The sequence below is a fragment of the Pleurodeles waltl genome, chromosome 1_1 (genome assembly GCF_031143425.1).
Source record: "Pleurodeles waltl isolate 20211129_DDA chromosome 1_1, aPleWal1.hap1.20221129, whole genome shotgun sequence".
NCBI lineage: Eukaryota > Metazoa > Chordata > Amphibia > Caudata > Salamandridae > Pleurodeles > Pleurodeles waltl.
This window is the reverse complement of record NC_090436.1, coordinates 140,165,831-140,180,592: the sequence shown is the minus strand read 5'-3', so window position 1 is coordinate 140,180,592 and position 14,762 is coordinate 140,165,831. Positions and strand designations below refer to the sequence as shown.

General features: G+C 43.6%; 1 protein-coding gene across 5 annotated transcripts in view; it reads right to left on the bottom strand.

Moving 5' to 3' along the window:
• The window catches only part of CTIF (cap binding complex dependent translation initiation factor), a 758,204-nt gene extending 744,125 nt beyond the window's left edge, over positions 1-14,079 (bottom strand). For 2 of the 5 annotated variants that reach the window (XM_069219132.1, XM_069219137.1), the window contains exon 1: positions 13,755-14,022. The gene's annotated coding sequence lies outside the window, so the exon portion shown is untranslated. Of the gene's footprint in view, positions 1-13,198; positions 13,242-13,754 lie in introns of those variants that run through there. The other 3 variants (XM_069219134.1, XM_069219121.1, XM_069219123.1) reach the window with 3 other exon arrangements.
• Positions 14,080-14,762: the final 683 nt, after the last annotated feature.

The following is a 14,762-nucleotide window of genomic DNA, read 5'->3' as shown; positions in this document are numbered from 1 at the left end:
GGCTGCGACGGCACGCAGGGCATCTTTTAATATATTTGCAGAAGTAATTAGTTATTTAACCAGGATAGAGGTCTTATTTATAGAAAGTGCTACACACCCAGGCAGACAGTCTGGCTGCAATGAAACGGCCTCAAGATGGAACCAGACTCGAGAGCTTGAAATACTTCAGAGGTTTTGCTACGTGGGTTACAGATGATGCGCGCGGCAGAGGCCTGGTCTACTGCACTGGAATCTGACTTGCGTACTTCTAGGTACGGCTATTGAGAGAGCCAGGTTATCCATTTTTAAGACGTAATGTTATAGATGAACTACTGTAGTTTTGTGTACTCTTCCTATCCCCGGTCATCGAGTACAACGTGCATCAGTGTTTATTACGTCATGCAGAACGAGTCAGCAGGGCGACCATCACAGATAAACACAGCGACAGCAGCGGTGCTCACTGCACCAGAACTACACGTAGGGTGCGACAGCAGCAAGGCCTGCACCAGCCATCAAATGATGGGTCTCTACAGCAGAACTGGGAACACCATACTGAACATCCAGGCCCCTTTCCTTGCTGTTCATTAGGCAGCCATCCCTACAAAGTTCTTTTGAAGTATCAATGTAGATACTTTTCTTTTTTTTTCCTCGCTGTTCTTCCCCTTCAGCTATGTTTTTAGGCCAAGCCCACCGGACGGCACAGCTGTGTGGTTGCAAAGACATTTTGTGGGTTTCCCAAAAGCCTACCTGTGCTTAAAGCCCTCCCAGTGCTTACCATTACCTTGTATTATTGTCACTCTTATTTGTTTTCTTTCTATTTAATGGTGTTCTTTGTTTATGCTGGCCCATCCTGTGTTTGCCCCTCAACAACCCCACCCCCACGTGGAGCTTACCCTATTTACTTTCTCTTTGATTAGCTGGCTTCTATGTCTCCACTACTCACTTTTAGGGAACTCACTTTTCTTTTTGTTTAAGCACTCCATGGGAATGCATGCATTTTCCAGCTGTTTACTTTTCTCTCCCCGACACACACCTCTCTCTAACCCATATGGTCCTCTTCCCTTACAGACACAAGTGTTGCTCTCTTTCATCCGTGGGTTTCTCCCTTTGACATGTGCTCTCCCTCATGTAACTTCTCCACCCTGCCTGCCGTGTTGCTTTACCTCCACCTTCTGTGTGGCTTTGCAACCCACAGTGTTGATTCAGATCATCCTTTTTTTTAAAGTGCTTTCATCATACGTTAAAAAAGGTCTCATAGACAAGAGTTACTGGGTTTGCTAATGCTGGTTTCTTGAATGCAATGAGGGGACACCTGCAAACATCCAAGTTCTTCATCTTAGATTTTGAATTATGTTCCCAAATCATGCTTTTTGGTACCTGCTACATTTGTTTTTTCTTTAAGTCTGCATTTTGATTTTACTAACATTATTTGTTTAAGTTCCTTACTTGTAAGGGCTTTCAGTCTGCCCATTTCATCCATTGGCCTGTTGCTGTGTCATTCATAGTTTTCTTCCACCCATCAAAGCATACAGTATGGGGCAATGGGCCAGTCCACTTAAACCATTCCCTAGCTGTCTGTAAGGGACTACATTTTGCCCTTTCATAATTTCTAGGAATTTACAACGCTAATATCTCTAACTTGAGCAAACGTGAGACCCATTGCATTGCAAATGCTTGTTTTAAAAAAAAAACATTATCTTTTGCTGAACAACAGGTTTCCGCATCTTGAAATAAATATGCTAACTGCTTGTTAACATTATTTTCACATTTGATAATTTTACCCTGACATATTTATTCCAGGTCATTGCTCCAGTGTTTTCTTCTCTTGATACTATTTTCTAAATCACGCTTGTTAGATTTCTTTATTTTGTTCAGAGCTGTATACTGTCACTCTAATTTTTCTAGACTATGTCCTAGTAAATGTTTAGCATTTGTTGTATGTCTGCCATTTGTTTGTGGGTCTTTGGCAATGCCCAATTTTAACTCAATGTGCATTTGTAACTCTAAATATCTGTATGTCAGCAGGTCAGCTTGAGAAAGTAGTACCCTGGACCAGGTTCATGCACAAATTCTGTCTCAGTAAGTATCTGTATATTGGCTTTTGTCCACTTCAATTCTGTCAGAAGTTTGGTTATTATTTTAGTGGGGCGCCCCACTAACCTCATAAATACAACCTGGTTAGATAACCTCTGTTCAACTATTGGTAGCTATGAAACAAGCAGCAGGTATTCCCCAAAGAAATGGGCACTCATTTCCAGCAGTCTCAATAATTTTTAAGTCAAGGAAAAACGATAAAATTCCCCAAACTAATTTGGAAAAGAGAGACTAATTAATGCTGAAAAAATAAACCAAAATGATTACATCTAGTTAAGTGGGAACAAGACATATGAATTTTAATATTCAAGTCCAAAAGCACCTTGAAAAGGTAGCGTACCAATGAAAACTTTTGGTACCCTGTGACATGGTAATAGGTGTGAATTCAGGCCGCTTGCGATGGAGCGTAGATCGAAACTACAAAGTGGGTCCTGTCGGTTTCTGTCTTGGGACTTAGTTGCTACTTGGATTCTCAGACTTTTTCAGTGTGGCAAGGCTGGAGGATTAAGCTGGACAGTTCTCCAAGAGGCCAACTACCTTTACAATGAGGTTCTACTGAATCCCTTTTCAGCGAGGGAAAAAGCTCTTTTCATAATTTGCTCATTTAATTTTTGACAACTATGCAGACTAATACAGGAGACTTCCTATCGACCACTTCTGCATGTTTTTTGGCGAACTGCCCAGATCCAGGACACTACACTGATGTAAGGGGAGCAAACATCACGCAATAGTGGATTGGGTCAGTCTGTGGAGGTGTCAAATACAGCAGCTACAATGCACCTCTCATAGGCCCTAACTTCATAAACATCTGCAGTCGCTCCAGCATATCTCCAAGAGAGCCGAGCAGGAAATATGCCAGGGGGAATGTCCTGACCCGGTCTTATGTTTGGACCCCACTTTTTGAGATGCAGACTGCAGCTCCCTCCCATCCCAGGCCAGAAGCATGCACAGAGGCCACCTTTTATGAGGCAAGGCAAGCAGGTTTCTTATTCTGTGGGTGTTCCTGGTGCCATATTGTTAGGTTTACATGCACTAACGTTTTGCTGCTCATGAGATAACCACAGTTTTAACAAGAGTGGTTTCCATTGGGAGAAAATGCAGTAATTTTTAAGAACAGAGAAGGTACTGCAGTAGGGACATCTTGGATACAAACTATTCTGAAGCAGGTGGGAATAGATGCAGAATGTCACACACCGGTGGGACTGCCAGGTCCACTGACCTCACAGTGATATTTACAAAGGGATGCGTGTGGAGACAGTGTGATGTTTAGTCAGCACTTCCAAGAAGGCGCTTGTAAACAGTTACTGTGTGTGACCGGGCTATGTCACAATGTTGTAACTTTCACCACATCCAACGATGACAGTCAGCACCAAAAGCAGCAATCTTTTATATACTTACATGAAAACTGTGACATGAAGCCAATGGCAAGAAGTGCTGCAACATCTTAAGCAAGCCCAGATGGAAGGTGCAAGGTGACAGGGACACAAACAAAAGACGGCAAATGAACAGGCTTTTCTTGTCAGTTGTGAAGTTTCATTAAGTACAGGATGCAGACAGCGTCTACATGTTGTCTTTACGTCAGTTTCCGTGGGATATAGTAAGTTCAAATGTAAAAAGAAGAAATGGACTGGGTGTAAGTCTATGATCATCCACTTAACAGACTAGATGATGTTCACTTATCTCCTTTGTTATTAATCTCGCTTATTTTGCACAGACAGGAGAAACCAGCTGAGGGTCCACTGCCCCCCGTTTCCCCCCCCCCACATCATCTACTCCAAGCCAGCACTGGCATTGTGATCAGGCAGTTTGTGGGTGGCAGAACAGGAGAGGAGTTGACGATGAAACTACAGAGTTCAAAAGGCCCATTCCTCTAGGAGCCCAGGTGTCCTTGTGTAAAGGTCACTTGCCACTGTAGCCGGGAGACCCTCTTCAGTATCCCATCTGGAAGGGCAGGATGGATTTAAAGGCAAAGGAGGGTTGGGTATCGGTCTTCAGTGGTTGCGCGCTGTTGGCTAATCCTTGCAGTGCTCTCAGAGCACAATAATCCGTGGGTTCTCTGGGAGGTGACGCACCAGCCCGGCACCTCCAGCTGCTCACAGTTACTGATGGAAAGAAACAAAGGACAATGTGCAGTTTTGTGACCTCCCTGCACGGTCTCCCAAGGTCACTTTACATCCGTCTTTTGGATCTTCCATCAGTGAACATGTAATGTTCATGGGTGCAGCTTAGACAGTAAGACTGGGAGGGGGCGGAGGGGGGTGAGAGAGAGTGGATATATATATATATATATATATATATATCCACTCTCTCTCGCTCTCTCTCTCTCTATATATATATCCCACGTGAAATCAAACAGATACCTCACCATACCCGACTAAAAGCACCTGTAACCAACTACTTACTAGAAAATAAACGTATTGTGGGTGGGGGGAGGGGGAAACTACACCCTTGGCAAATGATATGTTATCCTATCTTATGTTAAATGACCTTCAACAGAGCCCTGCCAAGTCCCTTCTCAGGGGGTATCTCCGAGGATGTAGATTGAGCAATCCAATGAACTGTGTAGGTACAGCCAGTACACGTTGACTAGGACAAGAAAAGCAACACCAAGGATAATGTTGCCTAAATCTGGACGTCTTCATTTTCCAGGGTGTCATTTTTTCCTAGTATTCCGCCTTCTGTCATTCTCCAATTGTTTGCTAATAAAAGGGGATCTCCCTTCTCGGACTCAAAAATAGAGATACGCCTCTCTACACATGCCTTCATAGGTGGAGATGCCCCACCACCTCAAGTACAGGGATACAGGTGTTGGCTCGAAACTCTGAAAATGTATAAAGCAAAAATGATCTGAAAAAAAAAATGTACACACAGTATGAAATAAAATAAAAAATCAAAACGATAAGTTTTGAAAAAAAAAAATGTTTAAAAAAGTTGCAAAGCTACATCTGCCACAAAGATAGGTTTGAAAAATAAGAGTGTGAGCCTGAAGAGGCATGTGTAATGAATGGCCGAGGTCATGCATCATTCAGCCAAGAGTGTACAGGGTTCCACCAAGGGAGTCCAGAGTTTGGCCAAACGTGTTCAGAATGTGACTGGAACATATGCAGGATGTGGCCAACCATATGTAGTGTGGCATAGTGTTGGCCCAGTACGGCCAAGTGTGGCCGAGCGTGTGCCCAGTATGGCCATGCATGTACCCAGTCGGCTCCAGGACAACACAGTATTAGAGGCTGTGTACAGCATGGCTGAATATTTACAACCATTGTCTGGGGATATGCCAAGTTGTTCTGTGTAATCACACACAAAACAATTACAAGTGTAATGTACACTACGGTTTATCTGCAAACAAGATTGTAATTTCTTGGAGTGGTTCACTAAATATCCAAAGCCTTGTATTTCCAGGAAAGTGTGGTCATTATCGAACATAGATTTAGAAATAAAATACATACAAACATAACATTGTACTGAAAAGAAAGAAAAATAATCGTAACAGATAGCAGAGCTGATAAACTGGACTGCAGTCTCCATCATGGGTAACAATGCCCAATGTGCATTGACAGATTATGATGCCGTGTGGCATCTGTGGACCCCCACTTTATCACTACTGGAACCCAGGGACCCCCAATAAATCATTATTGGAATCACTGAGTCATTACTAAAAGCTGTGGGTCTAATCTGTTAATCTTATTTGATGTTCTAATTAGTCACAGACCCCCTGAGGAGGCTTCGGGGACCACCAGGGGTCCTCGGACCACAGGTTGGGAACCACTGTCCTACCCTTACACCAAACAGGAAACAGAGCAGAAAGCATTACATGCCACACTGCTGCCAAACCTCAGCTTAGGAGCAGCCGCACTGCATCAAACCTCTGCAACTTTGTAGAATCAAGCTAATCATCTTTTGGGAACTAAAGAGAGTGATAGGAAACAGAAGAGGATGACACCTTGTCCCCAGGGTTGTTTCAGCAGAAGTCCAGTGCTATAAATCCTTGGATTACAGTCAATTACATCTTACATGTGCACCTGTGAAGAACCAGCCCAAAAAGCAGAGTTTTGTACCACGGACACCGGTTTAAGGTCATCATCAGGGGGGAACACAACACCTGCCACTCAGCCACCTCCTCTCTATGTCTTATTCTACAGTTAGATGTGGTTTGTGCACAGGCAACTCACCCTAACCTGCAGGGCACATTAATACTTCTTTTCTGGAAAGATACTGCTTAGCACCGAAGCATAATCTTGCAGTTTGCCCCAGATACAACTGACACTGAAAACTTGTCAGGCCACAAAGAGTCCTCTTACTCACGATGAGATCATTGCAAGGGTGTAAGAATGCTAAACTATAGTGCCCTCTGTAATACAACATAACATATATATTCAAAATCCAGTAACTCCTACTCAGTCTTTCATTCATCTGAACTTGGTGCCCTGAGAACAAGCAACTCGAACGAAAAACAACTACTGTAAAAGCTTAAAGAACAATTCGTTCGCCCGCTACGGTCATACAACATGGTTTTTGCAAAAAGCCAGCTCGGCGAAGATCAAGTTGGTGAATCAGAATTGACAAACATTAGCTCCGGCAAAAATCTGACAAAGCCCAAATTGGAGAAGAAAAATGCCCCAAACGATCACAGACTGGGTAAGGCATCCCAGGTAGGGTGATAAAAGAGAAATTGTCAAAAACTTTACATAGTTGCTGGGAAAAAAATAGAAAGTGAAATTGTATGAAATGAAAAACAGAGGATTAAGATAAGTGAATACAAAAAGGAAAGTTTAGAGTTGTGCCAGCCTGTTGCATATCACACTGTGACCGCCACCGAAAAGAAGGCACAGGAGAGGCGGAAGTCAAACAAAGGAAAAAGACAGAGCACAAAAGGTAAAGAGTGACGGTGAAGAAGTCTTTATCGGAGGAGGAAGGATGCAGAAGTACGAGCACTGGAAACGATGGACTTCCCGAAAACGATTTAAGAAACAGATGAGTGTCCCATTATGTACACTATTGGGAACAGGTGTTGTCAGAACTCGCTACAGTGGTGGGACAAGCTCTGGAGTTGTCTCCGGTGATGGGGCTATTGAGAGTTATGGAGAGGAAGGGAGGCTCCCGAGCGGATAGGCAACTGGTGACCAGTCTCCCTACGATTGTGCAATGGAGGCGGGGGGTGGACTGGTGTGGCAAAATGAAGAAACCTGTTTATGAGGCGCCAGGGTGCCCACGGAAACACAGTAGAATCTGGTCTAAATGATGGACTGGCAACCAAGGAACAGATGTGGTAGACAACCTGTGGATCTGTTTAACATGTGTACTAATGCACTACATATGGGTCTCGCTTGTAGGGACTGTATGGGGTGGCTGGACATGCTGAAAACACAGTTATATATACAACTGTATCATCCTTGTGTGATAAATGAGACTTTGTATAAAAATAAAATTTGGTTATCAAAAAAAGAAATAGAGGAGAGCTAAGAACCAAAGAAGAAAGGCGTATAAAGGGCCTGGGGAAAAGGGCTGAGTGTTGCAGAAACGCCCTGGCATAGGAAACAAGAAGGGTAGATAAGGATTTTTCACATAAATCTGGTAAGATGAGCTTAAAGCTCGTGGTTCATATCCTGGCAGGGCTGAATTAGCATTTCCTCATTTTGAAGTGAACATATTGTTCTACTGTTGGGTATATGGTCTCATATAAAATACTAGATATATTAACTTGTAGTTGGGCTTTAAATAAAAATAGCAAAAAAAGATACATTAATAATTTGGGAAGTTTATGTATGGGTGAATAGGCTTAATTTAGGCATATTGATACCAGGCCACGACTGATTCTCGGCAGACAGTACGGCTAATAATAGCAGTACTCTGGATAGACGGTTGTTAGAAGGGGCATTTAGCAGCAGCATCAGGTCATATGCAAATATTAATCAACTCAACTGCATTCATCAATTGTCTTTTGCTGTGTTTGCATGCATTAGCACACTAAAACCAAAGCTACTGATTTTGCCAATGCTTGTTTGACAAATCTCTTTATCTAAGGAGTGGACTGCTTGTTTGGCTCAACATAAAATGAAACTCACTTGCAGGTACTAGGATAAAACGAAGAAAATAAGTGTACAAATCACACTGCACACCAGAAATGGAACAGAGTTGTATCACAGTCGATTGATGTATTTGTGTGTTGTGGTCAACTAAACGCTATATGAGAACCCACGGTTTGAATGTTTCTGCAGCTATCTCCATTCTGAAAAGGGACTGTCAAGTAAAATGCACATGTTGAAAATGGCAATGGGGGCAAACATAGGAGGGCTGGACCTATACCAAATGCTTGCGATAAGTATTGGCTATGTCAATTACCTTTTACATGTACGGCATGCACATTTATCTTACATGGATACCCTGACAATCTCATATAGATCTGGCCCCCCACTGACCTGTGCCGCACATCCAGGCAAAAGAACCTACTATACAGAAGCCATAGGCAGGTTTTATTTTTAAGTTTGAAGCTGGTAGCTTAATTGACTGTAACGTCACATTCCTTAGTTCCCTTGTGGCTCGGAAAACGATCACACACAAAGAACACAATGCACTCCTTAAAAGAACGGAGGAAGGAGGAGATTATGCATTGGACATTAACGACACAATATACCTATTACGAGTGCAATGGATTTATGCCATGAATGTGGAGACTTGGGGGTAATGTCATAAAATTATGCTGCATCCAATCCAGTGGTCTCGTGTGATTGTATCAAGTGGAATATACGGACTGTGAATATTTTTATTATCTGCTAGAGAACCCACATGGAGAGGAGCCCTATAGCAAGCATGATGTACGTATATACACTAATCTGCCCAGATGTGAAACTTACATTATTGATGAGCCTTGAAAAAGCTTTGTTCATCATGTTTATAGGGGCGAAACGTGTCGGGCTACGTTCTAGAATCATACATCTTGTGAAAACAAGAATAATCACTGGGCGATGAGTAAATAGTCCTGTTGCAATAAAAAAAGCTTTATTCTGGAATCATACATCTCATGAAAACATAGAATGATCACTGGATGATGAGTAAGTAATCCTGCTGCATAAATAAGTATTATACGTCTTACTGCTTGGCAAAAAAGTTGCCACAGATTATTGGATCCTTAAAACTTAGGTGCAGCTTGACACCTATAACCATTTTACATGTTGATATAAACAGGGTATTAAGGCCAATCAAAAAGGTGGCAAAAAATATGCATCACTCTATTTATTATGCATCAAAATAAGCATTTTTCTATTTACTGACCTTCCATAAAAAAACTCTTTTTAACGTGACGATGATTTTTTTTCCTCCTGAATAAAAATAACATTTTAAAAATCATATTTTGAGAATAAAATGTTCTAAATAATGCACAGGCCCTTCCATCTCCTGTCGCGCATTACTGCATTATTTAGTTCGAGGAGCAGGTCCATTCCCATCACAATTTGCATCCAGCCCTGCTTCATGAGTAATGGTCCAGTATTTATAACACTACTTTTAAATGTTTAGTGGTATCCTGAAAATATGTAAATATCACACAGGGCAATGTGAAGAAAATGTGTGTGACACCGAACTCTCCTCCCCCAGGCAGGGCTTCAACTTAGAGCAGGAGCGTTCGGTGCAGAAGGACCAGGTCCATGAAAGATTTTAAGGAGGAGTACCGATTTTGTATTCCAAGTCCATTTAAATTCACAGTTTGTAAGGTTAGTTAAAGTGGATATCCTGAACATACAGGATGGATCCTGCCAAACCATAACCACATTTGAGGCCGCTAGTGTAGCAGATAATAGCCTCCTGGTCCAATGCCTGGGGTCACCGCTTCCTTGTGAGATATGTGAGAAGACCGCTAGCCACGGATTAGAATCAGAGTTCCTGTCTTTCACACAGCGTTTTATCCATCCAAGTTCTATACACTGCCAAATGAGAGGGACTAATAACGCCTGGCTAGCTTTCAGTCGTTTCCCAAGACATTAATATGATTGTCACACTGCCCTGGACGAAGCATGCCGGGGAATGTAGTTTCACCTTTCTCCATTATAAATTGCAACTTGGAGTTTCCGTGTTTGCCCCATGATAACGTTGGTCCCATATAATAACGTTAGTGTTGTTGGCTGTAAAGACTCAGGGCTGGATTAAAGTCATCCTCATGATGGGTTTCCTCCGATACCGCATTTTATGTAAAACGGGCGCTGCAGAATCAACATTTTATATTTTTTATGCACTTGGGAGATTTGAAGTACCATACACATATAACAAATGTTATTATTCCGGATCAGTAGTATTCCTTGTCTACACACTGCACCTGTTCGCGCTAGGTCACGTGGCATTTAACTGCAGCAACTGTGCCAACTGGCACTTCCAAAACAACAAGTACTCGAGTGTTGCATGATTCACACGGCGCTGCGAAGCGGGCTTGGCGCATCACGCATCCCCATTGGCACCGGCTGCTGATTGCTACGCCTGACGCCGAACCACGTAGTTTTCCAAAGGCCCCTAGCTCGGCCCGCTGCACTGCAGGCGGCACGTGGTGTCCACCCGCTCTAACCATCGCGGGCGGCTCTGACGTGGCAGGGACCGAGGGGCAATACCTCCCCCTCCGCGTCAGAAACAGCGCCCCGCTTTCAGAATCCACATCTGCGACGACGGGTGAGTGAAGCTGCCGCTTCAGACCCGGTGCGATGAAAGTGTGCCATGGGGATGGGAGTATGTCAGGAGCAAGACACCACACCCTTGCTGCCAGACGTGAACCAGTTATTCCTGAGCACTGCAGGGTGGACTCCCGCGTGCCAGGACGAACTGCCTGCTTGTTGCACTTGGATGAAACATCTCCCTCGTTTCTGGAATATTATTTTATTTTTTAACATAATAACGTCTTTTCTTAAAATGGCATGCCCCCAGTGCATGCTGTTTTGAGAATGGGGATGTTTCGTAGCTTTCCACTCAAATTCTCTCTGGCTGGCATTCACAAATTGTAACAAGTTTTGCTGTAGTTAACAGACACGCGTTTATGTGTGCCAAATGGCACCGTGCTTAATTCCGCACCTACAGCCGTGCCAGTCGTTTAGGCTCTCTACATTCTGGGACTGGTAAAGTAGCTTTTGCCATTATTACACTAATTCGGAATTGTTTTATGTAGCGCTTCATACTGGAGATGGCGAACCAACAAATAAACAGAGAGCCGAGCCAAGGTGCTGGCTTGGCTTTAAGAGCCCGTGAACGAGCCGAGTAATGGAAACCTTTGTCACGTGAATCATGCAGCAGAAATCAAGTAAAATTACAGTAGTCTCTTTAAAAATCCAAAAACGGATTTCTTTAACATGCGCCAACATTTCACCCCATAGCACTGCATTTAGCGTTTTGTTTTAAGTAATTGTTTTGATGATACAAAAACTTATAAACATGCTTACCCCCTTCCTAAAGAAAATGCAACCAGTGAACCAAGAGTCAAATCGGTTATCGTGCACTCAGTATGCGGCCTAAATTGTTAAACATGCAACAATATTATATAGTCTATTAAATCAAGCACATGAGGTTTTGTACAACACACATCCTGCACTCTGGTGTTTGAAGATGTTCTCATAGTTGATAATGAAGGAAAAGGGGGCATGGTGAAATAAAAAAATAAAAAATTGCCCAGGGTCACACAATTTGTTAAGCGGGGGCGCTGGGATTGATTCCAGGTTTCTTGGTTACACACTGGAATTTAGTCGTAAATTGTGTATCTATTTCAACCGTCGTTGGTTTATCTTTAATTCTTGATGGGGGAGATTATATTGTGGATGTCAGGCAGAAGCTATACGATAGCGAGAATCGTTTTTTGCTTGAGGGTTAAATACTGACTTGAGCTGAACCAGCCAGGTTTCTGGATCGGGCAGTGGCTTGCCCACTTCGACTTCAAAGCCTTGACAAGCCGCCAAAACACTTTCCATAGACAGGAAACACGACACTCCACTCATTTTGGACCATGAGTGAGAGCTCAGTAAGATGGATATGGACTTTAAGTCTGACTCAGTCGAATAAACACATCTTACTATAGGCACCGCGAGATCAGCACTGGGGGTTGGGAGCACTGACCTACACATTAAAACGTGGAAAGACTATGACTGCCTTAAGGGGGTCTGCCATGTGTAACAAGGGACACATTGAAAGCTAATAGTTCAGCCATGTAACTTTTAGTGACATTGAATTAAAGAGGTACGCTAACAAATAAAAAGCAGGATGAGACGGATATGCCAGGGCTCAAGCCTTTTAGCAAAAATATGACTGAGCCCATCAAAATCCCTGTCTGAAACCCCCAGTTTTGTGCCATAAGTGGACTTCACCCAGCAGCAGAGATACCAGGGTTAGAAAGTTGCCCCAAAGTTGTGCAACACTTTGGTAGTGCTAGCCTTTATGGCAACGCATGATTTGATCTCCGAGTACATACTTAGAATGTTAAAAACCAATCTACCATTGAAAGAATACATTTTGCTGTTAGCAAAAAAAGACACACAGGCTGCTTCAATGTGCAACATGACAACAGACAACGTGGGAGCTTTACATATCCCATGAGTTGCTACCCCACACCTTGAACGTTAAACACTCCAATGCCCCAAATATCACGTGCACTGGCCCAAGTGACCCTATTTGCTGTAAAACGTTCACCCAAGCGTGACTTTTATGCCAACATGTTTGTGTGCTGGCATTGTTAAACCCGTGCGTAAAATGGTCAAAGTAGAACTGCAAGTCCCAGAAAGCAAAGTGCTAATGACCATGTAGTCAGGCTTGAGGAATAGCGTCACATGGCCTGGGACAACTTGGTAAACATTCAAGTGACAGCGGAAGCAACTGCATGGTCATACTTAGTTTGTCAGAAGTTCTAGACAGGGATACTCACGGGCAATCAAACAGAAAACTAGAGAAAACACACGCGCCTCCAAGAGAGCAACCGTAATTAGATTGAAGAAAAAGTAACACAATTACACAGGAGCAGCAGGATTTTGTCCCCCATACAATGCACCATCAATCACAAACGACTGCTAGGCCTAACGCATCTCTAGCACTATCAGTGCAGCCCAAAAAAGGCCAAATCAATGCACCAGGGGCCATTATTTGAAACGGTTCTGAAATACATACGCACATTTTGTGTTTTTTTTCCACTACAAACGCTCCTTTAATTCACATAAGCAGCTGCACCTGTGTTAGCCCATTGGCAACTCAAGTGGCATATGTATTATGAATGTGCCATTTTAACAGGAGTGATGCGATCAATCAAAAAACTGGGATGTGACAGGGACTATGCGTCACAATATATCACCACCGCCTCCTGGACTCATAAAACCGTAAAATAAATCTGTAGTCACAGCAAATCAAGTGGAAATGGAAATAACTACCCGCTAAAATGACACAGGGTGCAGCATAACTCCGACGTGCCTCTGGTGAAATAACACGTTGAGTTGTTTAGTTTACAGTGGGTTAACTGGGTCTGCAGTGGTCACACCGCCACACGTAAACAGCTGTCACCTTTTGTCTGGCGCAATTGTCAAAATCCAGCGCTGCCAGCACTTTCAAAACAAAAGAAAAAACGCTCATCTGCAATGATGACCCCCACTTCCCCTCAGGAGAAAAATACCCTGCCCTCGGTTCAGCCCTTGGAAGAAAGCAATCACGCTGGCAGTAAATCCAGAATTACTCGCCTCCGATGCGGGTCCAGATTAGCAGCAGACCTCCGCCTTGCGCGTCCCCTGCGCTGGGCTGGTGTGTAGTGCGAGGGCTGCTGCATCCAGGTTTACATCCACTGCTGATCCGCAGGACAAAACAGGCGAGCGTGGTGTCAGGTCCGGCAGCCGGGGCCCTGGGGCGCTGCACCGCCGGTGCTCGAGGGGTCTCCCCGGCTCACAATCCTGCCTTCTCCTCCATGAGCCCCGGCGGTGTGGGCAGCTCGGCTGGGCTAGGGGCAGAGGCAGGAAAGGACCCGGCTCTCTGACACTGGAAGGCAGAATTGCAGGAATGTGACGTCCCAGCTCCGCCCACGGGGCACCGCGGGCACTTGGGAAGTGGAGTCCGGTCCTGGCCGGCAGGCGCCTTCTCCCATCCTCGTGACACCGACGCTCGGTGCTTTATTTGTGCAGGTGGTTGCAGGTGCTCTTGATTAACATCCTCGGGCTTTCTCTTTGAGCAATAGAGAAAAGGGCAGGAAGTTAAAAAGAAGGAAGGATGGAACAGAAAGAAAAAGCGCTGAGATGAAAAATAACCTGCAAGAGTGAGATAAACAAAAGGAAGTGTGTAGTCAGGTGGCAAGGGGCGGAATCAAGAACAGGCATCCTTGGTATTATTTTTTTACAACTTAATTAATGCAATTTAGCTTAGTGCAAAAAGCATGAACACACTGCACATTAAATTAGAAGGATAAATGCATGATGGATCTTACTTTCAAAATATACAATATATGCAAACGTAGCTGTTAAAACATTAAAAGCCGTTATTAGATTTAAATAATTTATGTACAGTGGCTCCATGTTATTGCTGTGCCTTCTTTTCATTACAAGAGCTCTCTAGAGGAAAGAGATGTAATTTCCCTACGGTTAAAAAAAAAAAGAAAATCAGGTACACAGAGTTGCCAAGTGGTCCCAGGTCATCAGGAGTACATTTATCAGTTCCTTTATTTGAAGCCAGCAGCACTTTACTTGGTTTACACTTAAAAC